Here is a 13500-nt window from a genome sequence, read left to right as displayed (position 1 = left end):
CTCCAGCCCTCGGGGACCTGAAGCGGGGACTCCCCACCCCGCGCCCCAGCCACGGGAATAACTTCGGCATCCCCGCGCGCGCCATGCGGGACGAGGAAAGGCGGCCGCGGCACCTGTTTGTGGCACCGGCGAGGGCTGGAGAGGGGGATGGGGGCGCCCGGGGCCAGGCCTCAGGGCGCCCCGAGGCGGGGGGACGCAAGAGGACCCGCCTCCTCCGGGAAGGCCCCGCGGGCTAGAGAGAGGCCCGGGGGAAGGCGGAGGGGCGCGCGGGCCTGCCGAGGCCTAGGCCCCACCCGCCGCCCACCTCCCCATCGCGGCGGCGCCCGCGAGGGCCCCGCCAGGCCCGGCCCGGCCAGGCCGCCTCACCTGGCTGCTGCCCTGAGCTCGTCCCCCGGCCGGCGGTCCTGGGCGGTGGCGGCGAGGAGGGGAAGGAGGAAGGAAAAAGGGAGAGGAAGAAGGGACGAAGGGAGGGAAGAGGCGGAGTGGCAGTGGAGGAGGCGGGCGCCGCCGGGCCGGGGGGGGGGGTGGGGGCGGTCAAAGGAAGCGTGAGCCGAGAGAGACGCGGCGGCCGCCGGCGCAAACGCTGAAGAGCCGCTCCGGCGCCCGCAGCCCGGCAGGAAGTGACGGGGGAGGGGCAGGCGCCCGCCCCCGGCCCCCGCCCGCCTCCAGGCCCGGCCCCGGCCCCGGCCCCACCCCCACCCACGCTCCGAACCACAAGTTCCGGCTGGCGCTGCGGTGGAGCCTGCGCTCGCAAGGCACGCCGGGAGCCCAGCCGGGGGGGGCGCCCTGTCCCGCCTGGGCCGCCGCGGCCCGCCCTGGGCCCCGGGGCCTGCCGGGAGTTGTAGTTCTGGTGGGAGTTTCGCGCTGCCTGCTGGACTCGAAGCGGGTCTGGGAGAACCCAGCCTACCTTCTTTCCTCCTCCACTTCCTTTTTTCCTTCCTTCTCTCGCTCCTTCCTCTTGTCCTGCCTCTGGCCCTCCTTTCTCTCCTTCCTGCAGTTGTTTCTTCCTCCATCTGTAAATGTTCATTAAATGCTTGCCGTATGCAAGGCATTGCTCCAAGAGCTAAGAATGTTGTGGAGAACAGACAAAAATCACTGCCCTCGTGGAGCTTACATTCTTGTGTGAATAAAATACACAGTAAATAAAATTAGAAAATTTTATAGTGAGATAAAAGACAATGGCCCGGGCGCGGTGGCTCACGCCTGTAATCCCAGCACTTTGGGAGGCCAAGGCGGGGGAGATCACTAGGTCAAGAGATCGAGACCATCCTGGCTACCACGGTGAAACCCCGTCTCTACTGAAAATACAAAAAATTAGCCGGGCGTGGTGGCGGGCGCCTGTAGTTAAACAGCTACTCGGGAGGCTGAGGCAGGAGAATCTCTTGAACCCGGGAGGCGGAGATTGCAGTGAGCCGAGATCGCGCCACTGTCCTCCAGCTTTGGCGACAGAGCGATACTGGTCTCAAAAAAAAAAAAAAAGAGAAGTGCCAGATTACTATTTCTTTCACCCAGATCTAGATAAACTAAGTGGTTTTTAGCAGTCGTATGGTATGAGAGGTTGGAGGGAGGGTGGCCAGTAAAGAATCTTGGCCAGGCGTGGTGGCTCACGCTTGTAATCCCAGCACTTTGGGAGGCCGAGGTGGGCGGATCACCTGAGGTCAGGAGTTGGAGACCAGCCTGACTAACATGGTGAAACCCCGTCTCTACTAGCCGCGTGCAGTGGTGGGCGCCTGTAATCACAACTACTTGGGAGGCTGAGGCAGGAGAATCTCTTGACCCGGGAGACGGAGGTTGCAGTGAGCCGAGATCACGCCATTGCACTCCAACCTGGGCAACAGAAAAAAAAAAAAAAAGAATCTTGAACTTCTGAGATCACACTCAGCGAAAATTATGCTCGCGTTGTGAGAAGTCCAGGAAACTGAGAATGAGCGAAGGAACTGCAGGTGCACAGAGCTTCTCTCTCCTGCTCACTCTGGGACTGCCTCCCCACTATTTAAAAATAATTCTCTCTCTTAAATATCTCTCAATTTAACAATTGCTCAATCTCTCTTGCCAAGGGAATATAAATTCAAAATATGAGCTGCTGTGTCTGAAGGGGCCCCTCCAAACGAGGCTTTAGAGCCTTAGCCAAGCCTGGGAGGACACTTTTCTCTAGACAAGGCCTCCTTACATTGCTTCTTGTGAAGTGCAATGACACTGAATTTCAGAACACCAAAAATAGTCAAAGGACTTTCACCGTTCCTTTAGTGCCCATCCAAGACAGTAGTAAGCAACATTCAGATATTGTCCAGCCCTCTGCTAAAAGTGATCTTTCTTTTCTTTCTAACTTCCAAGCAGTGTGGATCCCATACCTCCTTGGGTAAAGGAGCAGATGCAGAGAGGTCTCCCTAAACCCAAAGCTGCGCACAATCAGACAATCTCGTCAAAGGTGATTTTGCCCCCATAGGGACAAAAGTGGTGGGTCTATGACTTCCAGTCTCAATTTTCTTCCCTCTTCCCTCCTTCCACATCTTTTTTTTTTTCTTGAGACAGAGTCTCGCTCTGTCACCTAGAGTGCAGTGGCATGAGCACAGCTAACTGCAGCCTCAACCTCCTGAGCTCAAGAAATCCTCCTACCTCAGCCTCCTGAGTAGCTGGGACCACAGGCATGCGCCACCACTCCCAGTTAATTTTTTAATTTTTTACAGAGACAGGATTTTACTAAGTTGCCCAGGGTCTTACTAAGTTACTAAGTTGACCAGGCTGGTCTCAAACTTATAGGCTCAGGCAATCCTCTTGCCTCAATCTTCCAAAGTACTGGGGGGATTATTCCAGGTGTGGGCCACCGTACCTGACCAGGAGTAGGTCACCTAGATTTGTTTTCTTCTGTTTGTACCTAGAAACTATCAGTCAAGTTCTCTTCCAAGGTCCTGAAGACCTCTTGACTCTTGCTAAGTAATTAAGGAATTATTTTTCTTTATCTTGAGAAAAAGATGGAAGCTGTGTGTTCTTGGTTCACAAGAAACTGTGAGCATTAAGTATGTTACGATAAATTCTGTGTGTTCCTTCTCACAAGATAAATTATATGCATTTGTACTAAGGAATGGGAACATGCAAAACTCATAAAAGCCCTGTGAGACGTTGACTTTGGTTTTTTTTTTTTTTTTGAGACAGAGTCTCACTCTGTTGCCCAAGCTGAAGTGCAATGGTGTGATCTCGGCTCTCTGGTGCAAAGCTCATAAAAGCCCTGTGAGACATTGATTTTTATTTTCAATTTTTTTTTTTTGAGACAGAGTCTCGCTCAGTCACCCAGGCTAGAGTGCAGTGGCGTGATCTCGGCTCACTGCAACCTCCACCTCCCGGGCTCAAGCAATTCTCCTGCCTCAGCCTCCTGAGTAGCTGAGACTACAGGTGCGTGCCACCATGCCCTGTAATTTTTGTGTTTTTAGTACAGACGGGGTTTTACGATGTTGGCCAGGCTGGTCTTGAACTCCTGACCTCAGGTGATCCACCCGCCTCGGCCTCCCAAGGTGCTGAGATTACAAAATGTGAATGTTAACCTTTGATGAATTATCTCTGTTCCACTCTCATAGCCTCTTAGTAGAACTTTGCACCCTTATGATTTTTCAATTATCTGTTGAGTATATCTATTAGGCTAGAACTAAGTGATCAACTTCCATGACAGCAGAGACTCAGCCTGTCTTAGTAGTCATGATGGTCCCTGGCCCCTAACACAGTGCCAGGGACACAATAGGTACATGATAAATTTCCATAGACTGCTGAAAAATTACACCCTTGCTTATTTCTGCGAAAGTCCCTAAGAAACAGGGAACACCTGTAGGGTTGATTGGTGTATGTCAGGGTCACCTGTGGTATGTGTAGCACAGGAGAACAAGGTTGAGAACTACTTGCTGGCCTAAATAAGTAATTCCCAAGCTTATTTGAGGTAGCCTGCACTACTAGGGATATATCAGAATCTAAGAGCAACAATTAGAAGACATAAAAATATAATGGGGCTGGGCGCAGTGGCTCATGCCTGTAATCCCAGCACTTTGGGAGGGCAAGGCAGGCGGATCTCTTGAGGTCAGGAGTTCGAGACCAGCCTGGCCAACATGGTAAAACTCGGTCTCTACTAAAAAAAAACATAAAAATTAGCCGGGCTTGGTGGTGCACACCTGTAATCCCAGCTACTGGGGAGGCTGAGGCAGGAGACTTGCTTGAACCAGGGAGGTGGAGGTTGCAGTAAGCCAAGATCGCACCACAGCACTCCAGCCTAGGTGACAGAGCAAGATTCCATCTCAAAAAATAAAAAGTAAATAAATAAATAAATAAATAAAATAGGCTGAAAGTAGTGGCTTACGCCTGTATTTCTAGCACTTTGGGAGGCTGAGGCAGGAGGATCGCTTTAGCTCAGCTCAGTAGTTCAAGACCAGCCTCAACAACATAGGGAAACCCCGCCTCAACAAAAAAAAAAAAAAGAAGAAGAAGGAGAAAAAGGAGGCCAGACTCTGTGGCTCAACGCCTGTAGTCCCAGCACTTTTGGGAGGCTGAGGTGGGTGGATCGCTTGAGGCCAGGAGTTTGAGACCAGCCTGGCCAACATGGTGAAACCCTGTCTCTACTAAAAATACAAAAATTAGCCAGCAAGGTGGTACACGTGCCTGTAGCCCCAGCTACTTGGGAGGCTGAGGCATGAGAATCGCTTGAACCCAGGAGGTGGAGATTGCAGTGAGCTGAGATCATGCCACTGCACTCCAGCCTGGATGACAGAAGGATGCTCTGTCTCAAAAAAAGAAAAAAGGAAAAAGAAATTAGAATAAGATCAGATTAAACCCAAAGTAAGTGTAAGAAAATAAATAATAAAAGACAAGAGTACATATCAATGAGGGGTGGGCATGGTGGCTCACACCTGTAATCCCAATACTTTAGGAGCCCGAGGCAGGCAGATCACCTGAGGTCAGAAGTTGGAGACCAACCTGGCCAACACGGTGAAAACCCATCTCTACCAAAAATACAAAACTTACCCAGGCATGGTGGTGCATGCCTTTAGTCCCAGCTACTAGGGAGGCTGAGGCAGGAAGATCGCTTGACCCTGGAAGGCAGAGGTTGCAGCGAACCAAGAATAATAGAGAAAATCTGTGAAACCAAAAGCGATCTCTTTGAGGAGGGAAAATCAATAAAATTGATAAGTTTCTAACCAGGATGATCAATTAAAAAAGCCAGAATATTTGTGACAGGTCCAGAATATACATATATGCTTTGTAATGAACATATCTTCTCTGGATTTTAAGGTGACGATTTGAGAGGAAAGCTTGGGGATAAGAGAAGAAAGAGCCCTTTCATTGAAATACCTTTTAGTATTCTTTTAAATATGCATATATAATTACATATGCAATAATTATTCACAAATAAAATGCTTTATATTTTTATTTGTGGAGTCTCGCTCTGTTGCCCAGGATGGAATGCAGTGGCACAATCTCGGCTCACTGCAACCTCCACCTCCCTGGTTCAAGCAAATCCCCTGCTTCAGCTTCCTGAGTAGCTGGGATTACAGGCATGCACCACCACGCCTGGCTAATTTTTGCATTTTTCGTAGAGACGGGGTTTCACCATGTTGGCCAGACTGGTCTCGAAATCCTGACCTCCTGATCCGCCGCCTTGGCCTCCCAAGTGCTGGGATAACAGGCAAGGGCCACCTCGCCTGGCCAGGGGGTAGTAGTTTTAAAAGGTATATTTACCCATTCATTTAATAATTGGTGTTTATTATTTCTATAATATTTACACTTTTTTTATACTTACACAGTACTGCAAATGAAGGTTTTCTAAAACAATATTGTTTTGTGTATTTACTTTTTTTTTTTTTTTTTAGAGTCTCACTCTGTCACTCTGTCACCCAAGCTGGAGTGCGGTGGCATGATCTCTGCTCACTGAAACCTCCCAATCCCAGGCTCAAGCGATCCTCCCACCTCAGCCTCCCGAGTAGCTGGGGCCACAGGCCCGCACCACCACACCCTGTTTTTTGTATTTTTTACTGTGTACTTTAAAATTTTATGTAAATGGCATCATGTTATTTGAATTCTTCTATGACTTGCGTTTTTCCCTTCAACATTACATTTTGAATGGTTCACCTATATTTACATGCATAGTTCTACTTTTTCATTTTCAGTGCTGTACAGTATTCCAACAAATGGATATATTATTTTATATTTACCCAGGCTTGTTCTGAGTGTCACTTAGGTTGGTGTCCTTTGTTGCTATAGTAAACAATGCTACTGTCAACATTCTTGTATATCTCCTCATGCAATTGGTGGATTTTACATTTTATATATATATATATATATATATATATATTTTTTTTTTTGAGATGGAGTCTCACTCTGTCGCCCAGGCTGGAGTGCAGTGGTGCAATTTCAGCTCACTGCAACCTCTGCCTCCCAGGTTTAAGCCATTCTCCTGCCTCAGCCTCCCAAGTAGCTGGGATTACAGGCGCCCGCCACCATGCCTGGCTAATTTTTTATATTTTTAGTAGAGACAGGGTTTCGCCATTTTGGCCTGGCTGGTCTCGAACTCCTGACCTCAGGTGATCCACCTGCCTCAGCCTCCCAAAGTGTTGGGTTTACAGGCGTGAGCCACTGTGCCTGGCCCACTCCTGGTCTTTTTCTCCACCCACTGTCATAAAAGAAATTCACAAGATTTTGTACAGAAATATTATGGGCTCAAGGGTAATTGAGGAGAGAAGCAGTGATCATGAGTTCATTTTAGGTCAACAAGATAGCCCCTGTTGGCTTAGCTGACCTGGTTATTTCTCAAATTTAATACCAAGTAACCCAATGAGAAAAGCAAATCCCTTGCTGTATAAATTTAAAACGTATTTTCATATTATACTGGAGGCAGAAGGCTAAAGGGAGTCATTCTCCTCATAATGATGGAGAGCGTTTTGGTCACGCAAAATAGCTTTTGGTGGCCTTGTGCAAGTTACTTCTCATTAAGCACACAAGTGCTCCTGTTATATCCACATATTGCCTGGTCTCTAGATAATTTCTATGCTTTATGACAGTTTTTTTTTTTTTTTTTGAGACGGAGTCTTGCCCTGTGGCCCAGGCTGGAGGCAGTGGCACAATCTCGGCTCACTGCAACCTCCGCCTCCCGGGTTCAAGAGATTCTCCTGCCCCATCCTCCCGAGTAGCTGGGATTACAGGCACGCGCCTCCATGCTCAGCTTATTTTTGCATTTTTAGTAGAGACGGGGTTTCACCATGTTGGTCAGGCTGGTCTCAAACTTCTGACCTCGTGATCTGCCTGCCTCAGCCTCCCAAAGTGCTGGGATTACAGGCATGAGCCACCATGCCCAGCCTGCTTTATGACAGTTTTAAAAATTAATTTTCTTTTTTTTGAGATGGAGTCTAGCTCTGTCGCCAGACTGGAGTGCAGTGACGCCAACTTGACTCAATGAACTGCAACCTCCGCCTTCCGGGTTCAAGTGATTCTCCTGCCTCAGGCTTCTGAGTAGCAAGGATTACAGGCACGTGCCACCAGGCCCAGCTAATTTTTGTATTTTTAGTAGAGATGGGGTTTCACCCTGTTGGCCAAGATGGTCTGGATGTCCTGACCTCGTGATCCACCCACCTCGGCCTCCCAAAGTGCTGGGATTACAGGCGTGAGCCACCGTGCCCAGCCAAAATTAATTTTCTTTTTTTTTTTTTGAGACGGAGTTTTGCTCTTGTTGCCCAGGCTGGAGTGCAATGGCGCACAATCTTGGCTCATCACAAGCTCCGCTTCACGGGTTCAAGCGATTCTGCTGCGTCAGCCTCCCGAGTAGCTGGGAATACAGGCATGTACCACCACACCCAGCTAATTTTGTATTTTTAGTAGAGATGTGGTTTCTCCATGTTGGTCGGGCTGGTCTCGAACTCCTGACCTCAGGTGATCTGCCCACCTCGGCCTCCCAAAGTGCTGGGATTACAGGCGTGAGCTACCGTGCCCTGCTAATTTTCCTTTCTTTATTCTTTTTTTTTTTTTTTTTTGAGACGGAGTCTAACTCTGTCACCCAGGCTGGAGTGCAGTGGCACAATCTCGGCTCACTGTAATCTCCACCTCCTGGGTTCAAGTGATTCCTGTACCTCAGCCTCCCAAGTAGCTGGGACTACAGGTGCTCGCCACCATGCAGAGCTGATTTTTTTTTTTTTTTTTTTTTTTGTATTTTTTGTAAGTACGGGGTTTCACCATATTGGCTAGGCTGGTCTGGAACTCCTGACCTCAAGTGACCCACCCGCCTCGGCCTCCCAAAGTGCTGGGATTACAGGCGTGAGCCACCGCACCTGGCCAAAATTAATTTTCTTAATCAAAGTAATGTGTGTCCATAGTTTAGAGAATCAAATAATTTTAAGAAACTTATCATGAAAAACAATGTCCACTCAACTCTTCCTCTTGGCATCTTCCTTCTGTTTTTTTTTTTTTTTTTTCAGGCGGAGTCTTGCTCTGTCGCCCAGGCTGGAGTGCAGTGGTGCGATCCTGGGCCACAGCGCCCAGCCATCTTCCGTTTTTTTTTTGAGACAGGGTCTCGCTCTGTCACCCAGGTGGAGTGCACTGGCGTGGTCATGGTTTACTGTAGCCTTGACCTCCTGGGCTCAAGTGATCTGCCCAAAGTACTGAGATGATAGGCATGAGCCACCATGCCTGGTCAACATAGCAAGACCCTGCCTCTATTTTTTAAAAAATAGTAAATATTTTAAATGAAATAATATATATATATATATATATATATATATATATTTTTTTTTTTTTTTTTTTTTTTTTTTTTTTTTTTTTGAGACAGAGTCTGGCTCTGTTGCCAGGCTGGAGTGCAGTGGCATGATCTCAGCTCACTGAAATCTTCACCTCCCGGGTTCAAGCGATTCTCCTGCCTCAGCCTCCCGAGTAGCTGGGATTACAGGTGTGTGCCACCACACCCAGCTAATTTTGTATTTTTAATAGAGATGGGGTTTCACCATGTTGGCCAGGATAGTCTTGATTTTCTGACCTTGTGATCCACCCGCCTTGGCCTACCAAAGTGCTGGGATTACAGGTGTGAGCCACCGTGCCTGGCCAAAAAAATAATTTTTTAAAAATTAGCTAGGCACGGTGGTGCATGTACCTGTAGTCCCAGCTACTTAGGAGGCTGAGGTGGGAGGACCACTTGAGCCCAAGAATTTGAGGCTGCAGCGTGCTATGATTACACCCCTGCATTCCAGCCTAGGCGACCGAGTGAGACCCTGGAAAAAAAAAAAAAAAAAAAAGAAGTCAAAAGTTCCCTGGAATAGTCCCTTATAAGCACCTGCCAAGTCAGAGTGTCCACCATGCCACTTTTCTCTCGCCTCCACTGCCCCTTCTGTCCTGGAGGAGCCAGGGGCCGACTTGTGAGTGGAACAGGGTTAGTGGAAGGCTTGGGTGGAAGAAATAAAGTCCTCCAGGCAGGCCTCTTTTTCTGTCTTCATGTGGCCAGTCCAAGCAGGCTGAAGTGGAAGAAAAGAATTTAATTAAATTTAAATGAATTTTGAATTTTTTTGTTTGGTTGGTTTTTGAGATGGAGTCTCGCACCGTTGCCTGAGTTGGAGAGCAGTGGTGTGATCTCAGCTCACTGCAACCTCTGCCTCCCAGATTCAAGCAATTCTCCTGCCTCACCCACCCGAGTAGCTGGCATTACAGGCGCCCACCACCACACCTGGGTAATTTTTTGTATTTTTAGTAGAGACAGGGTTTCACTATATTGGCCAGGCTGGTCTCAAACGCCTGACCTCGTGATCCACCCGTATCGGCCTCCCAAAGTGCTGCGATTATAGGCATGAGCCACCACGCCCGGCTCCAAATGGGCTTTTAAATTACTGAACCAAGACTGTTTGGGGGTTGTAAGTGAACAAGATAATTTTATTTTATTTATTTTGAGATAAAATAAGCGAGACAGTCTCGCTCTGTCACCCAGGCTGGAGTGCGATGGCATGATCTCGGCTCACTGTAACTGCTGCCTCCCGGGTTCAAGTGATTCTCCCACCTCAGCCTCCTGAGTAGCTGGGATTACAGGTGCACACCACCACACCCAGCTAATTTTTGGTTTGTTTGTTTGTTTGTTTTGAGATGGAGTCTCATTCTGTCTCCAGGCTGGAGTGCAGTGGCACCATCTCAGATCACTGCAGCCTCCGCTTCCTGGGTTCAAGCGATTCTCCTGCCTCAGCCTTCCAAGTATCTGGGACTACAGGCATGTGCCACCAAGCCCAGCTAATTTTTGTGTTTTTAGTAGAGACGGGGTTTCACCATATTGTCCAGGATGGTCTCGATCTCTTGACTTCGTGATCTACCTGCCTCGGTGACCCAAAGTGCTAGGATTACAGGTGTGAGCCACTGCACGTGGCCTATTTTTTTTTTTCTTGTATTTTTAGTAGAGATGGGGTTTCACCCTGTTGGCCAGGATGGTCTTGAATTCCTGACCTCAAGTGATCTGCCTGCCTTGGCCTCTCAAAGTGCTGGGATTACAGGTGTGAGCCACCAGGCCTGGCACAGGAAAATTGTATTGCCTGAGAGTCACTAAGAAAGCAATGGCTTTGGGAGGCCGAGGCAGGAGGATTGCTTGAGGCTAGGAGTTCAAAACCAACCTGGGCAACATAGTGAGATCTTGTCTCTTTTTTTTTTTGAGACAGAGTCTCACTCTGTCGCCCAGATTGGAGTACAGTGGCGTGATCTCGGCTCACTGCAAGCTCCGCCTCCCGGGTTCACGCCATTCTGCTGCCTCAGCCTCCCGAGTAGCTGGGACTACAGGCACCCGCCACCATGCCCAGCTAATTTTTTTGTATTTTTTTAGTAGAGACGGGGTTTCACCGTGTTAGCCAGGATGGTCTCGATCTCCTGACCTTGTGATCTGCCCTCCTCGGCCTCCCAAAGTGCTGGGATTACAGACGTGAGCCACTGCGCCCGGCCATTTTTTTGTGTTTTTTAATACAGATGGGGTTTCAATGTGTTAGTCAGGATGGTCTCGATCTCCTGATCTCCTGATCCGCCTGCCTCGGCCTCCCAAAGTGCTGGGATTACAGGCATGAGCCACTGCGCCCGGACACGACAACTGAACATGGCCAAAGGCATAATGAACACTGTTCTATCAAAAAAAAAAAAAAAAAAAAAAAAAAAAAAAAAAACTTGTTTTCTGTCTACACCCTATGCATGAGTCCCACCACCTGATCAATAAATTGGCTGGACAACATAGTGAAACCACATCTCTACAGTTAAAAAAAACAGGAAGGCCAGGCATGGTGCCTCCCACCTGTAATCTCACACTTTGTGAGGCCAAGTCCGGTGGATCACATGAGGTCAGGAGTTCAAGACCAGCCTGACCAACATGGTGAAACCCTGTCACTACTAAAAGCACAAAATTTAGCTGGGCAGGGTGGTGGATGCCTGTAATCTCAGCTACTTGAAGGCTGAGGCAGGAGAATCACTTGAACCCGAGAGGCGGAGGCTGCAGTGAGCTGAGATCATACCATTGCACTACAGCCTGGGCAACAAGAGCAAAACTCTGTCCCAAAAATATATATATAATGATAATTGGCCAGGTGTGGTGGCTCATGCCTGTAATCCCAGCACTTCGGGAGGCCGAGGCAGGCGGATCAAGGCCAGTTCTTCCCCGTACCTTGAATGAAATCTAGGGTAAGTCCCATGGCTTTTTTTTTTTTTCTTTTTAGATAGAGACAGGGGCCTGGCGTGGTGGCTCACACCTGTAATCCCAGCACTTTGGGAGGCCGAGGCAGGCAAATCACCTGAGCCAAGGAGTTCGACACCAGCCTGGCCAACGTGGTGAAACTCGTCTCTTCTAAAAATACAAAAATTAGCTGGGCGTGGCAGTATGTGCCTGTGATCCCAGCTTCTCGGCAGGCTGAGGTAGGAGAATCACTTGAACCTGGGAGGCAGAGGTTGCAGTGAGCCGAGATTGTGCCACTGCACTCCAGCATGGGTGACAGAGTAAGACACTTTCTCTAAATAAATGAATAAAAAAAAGACAGGATCGACCGGGCGCAGTGGCTCATGCCTGTAATCCCAGCACTTTGGGAGGCCGAGGCAGGCGGATCAGGTCAGGAGATCGAGACCATCCTGGCTAACATGGTGAAACCCTGTCTCTACTAAAAATACAAAAAAATTAGCCAGGCATGGTGGCAGGCACCTGTAGTCCTAGCTACTCAGGAGGCTGAGGCAGGAGAATCCCTTGAACCCGGGAGGCAGAGGTTGCAGTGAGCCAAGATAGCGCCATTGCACTCCAGCCTGGGTGATAGGGTGATACTCTGTCTCAAATAATAATAATAATAATAATCAAAAAAATAAATAAATTGGCTATGCTTAGTTTTCTGTATACTTATCTCTGATTGGCATGGGTTCCTTTCCAGACCAGTTGGACAGCTGTGGCACTGTGTCTTGCTTTAACCTTTTTCCTGGGCTGGATCTCCTGTTTCCTGAATTCCATAAGTTCCTTTTGCATAGTTTTCTGCCTCATGCTCCACTCACTTCCTGTCAAAGGGGTGGACACTACATATCTGGAAATGTCTTTCCATTCTCACACTTCATGGATAATTTAGCTGGGTATACAATGCTAGGTTAGAAATCATTGTCCTTCAGGAATGGAGTTCTTTCTCATTCCAGGGGGCAAAAGTGTTTCTTAGCTACTTTACATGTGGATGAGAAACCAACTTTTTTCTTCCTCCTCTTCTCTCTCTCCTTTTTTTCCTTCTCCTCCTCCTTGTTTCTGGTAGTGGCAGGGGAAAATTCTACATCACTAGGTTTTCAAACTCTAGAGCTGTCAAAAAGCACACAGCTGTTTTCCTAACACAGACTTTATTTACATAGCAGAAAAAGGACTTGGCACTTACACTTTGCATATTGTTTGAATTACTGTTAACAGGGAGAGCAGGCTTATGTAATCATGTCTGGCTTTTCTTGGTTGAAAAACTTGTGCTTGTGTCTTCATAAATGGTAAAAATGACTTTTCTATCATCCCCCATACTGCAACTCTTAATTTTTTCTTTTTAGAAATTATATATTGAAGTGAATTCACATAATATAAAATTAGCCATTTCACAGTGAACAATTCAGTGACATTTAGTACATTCACAATGTTATGCAACCATAATCTCTATGTAGTTCCAAAACATTTTAATCACTCCAAAAGGAAACCTGGCATTCATTAAGCAGTTAGTCCCCATCCCCCAATTCCCTAATCCCCCACATTTCTGGCAACTACCAATCTGCTTCCTGTTTACCTAAATAGGATTTACCTATTCTAGATAATCAATATGAATGGAATAAAATAATATGTAACCTTTGGTGTCTGGCTTCTTCTACTTAGCATAATGTTTTTGAGGTTCATCCACAATGTAGCATGTATCTCATTTCATTCATTTTTACAACTGAATAATATGCCATTATATGGATATACCACAAATTGTTTATCCATTCATGTATTAATGGACATTTGAGTTGTTTCTACCTTTTGTCTATTGTGAATAGTGCTGC

The 13500-nt window shown here is 47.6% G+C and overlaps 1 protein-coding gene across 8 annotated transcripts in view; it reads right to left on the bottom strand.

Moving 5' to 3' along the window:
- STAU1 (staufen double-stranded RNA binding protein 1) overlaps positions 1 to 738 on the bottom strand; it is a 78533-nt gene extending 77795 nt beyond the window's left edge. For 5 of the 8 annotated variants that reach the window (XM_030826401.1, XM_003252913.3, XM_003252911.2 and 2 more), the window contains exon 1: positions 367 to 625. The gene's annotated coding sequence lies outside the window, so the exon portion shown is untranslated. Of the gene's footprint in view, positions 1 to 366 lie in introns of all 8 variants that reach the window. The other 3 variants (XM_030826406.1, XM_030826405.1, XM_004090085.2) reach the window with 2 other exon arrangements.
- Positions 739 to 13500: the final 12762 nt, after the last annotated feature.

Source organism: Nomascus leucogenys, chromosome 13 (genome assembly GCF_006542625.1).
Source record: "Nomascus leucogenys isolate Asia chromosome 13, Asia_NLE_v1, whole genome shotgun sequence".
NCBI classification, from domain to species: domain Eukaryota; kingdom Metazoa; phylum Chordata; class Mammalia; order Primates; family Hylobatidae; genus Nomascus; species Nomascus leucogenys.
Note: the sequence above shows the minus strand (reverse complement) of the source record. Positions and strands in the feature narration are given on the sequence as shown.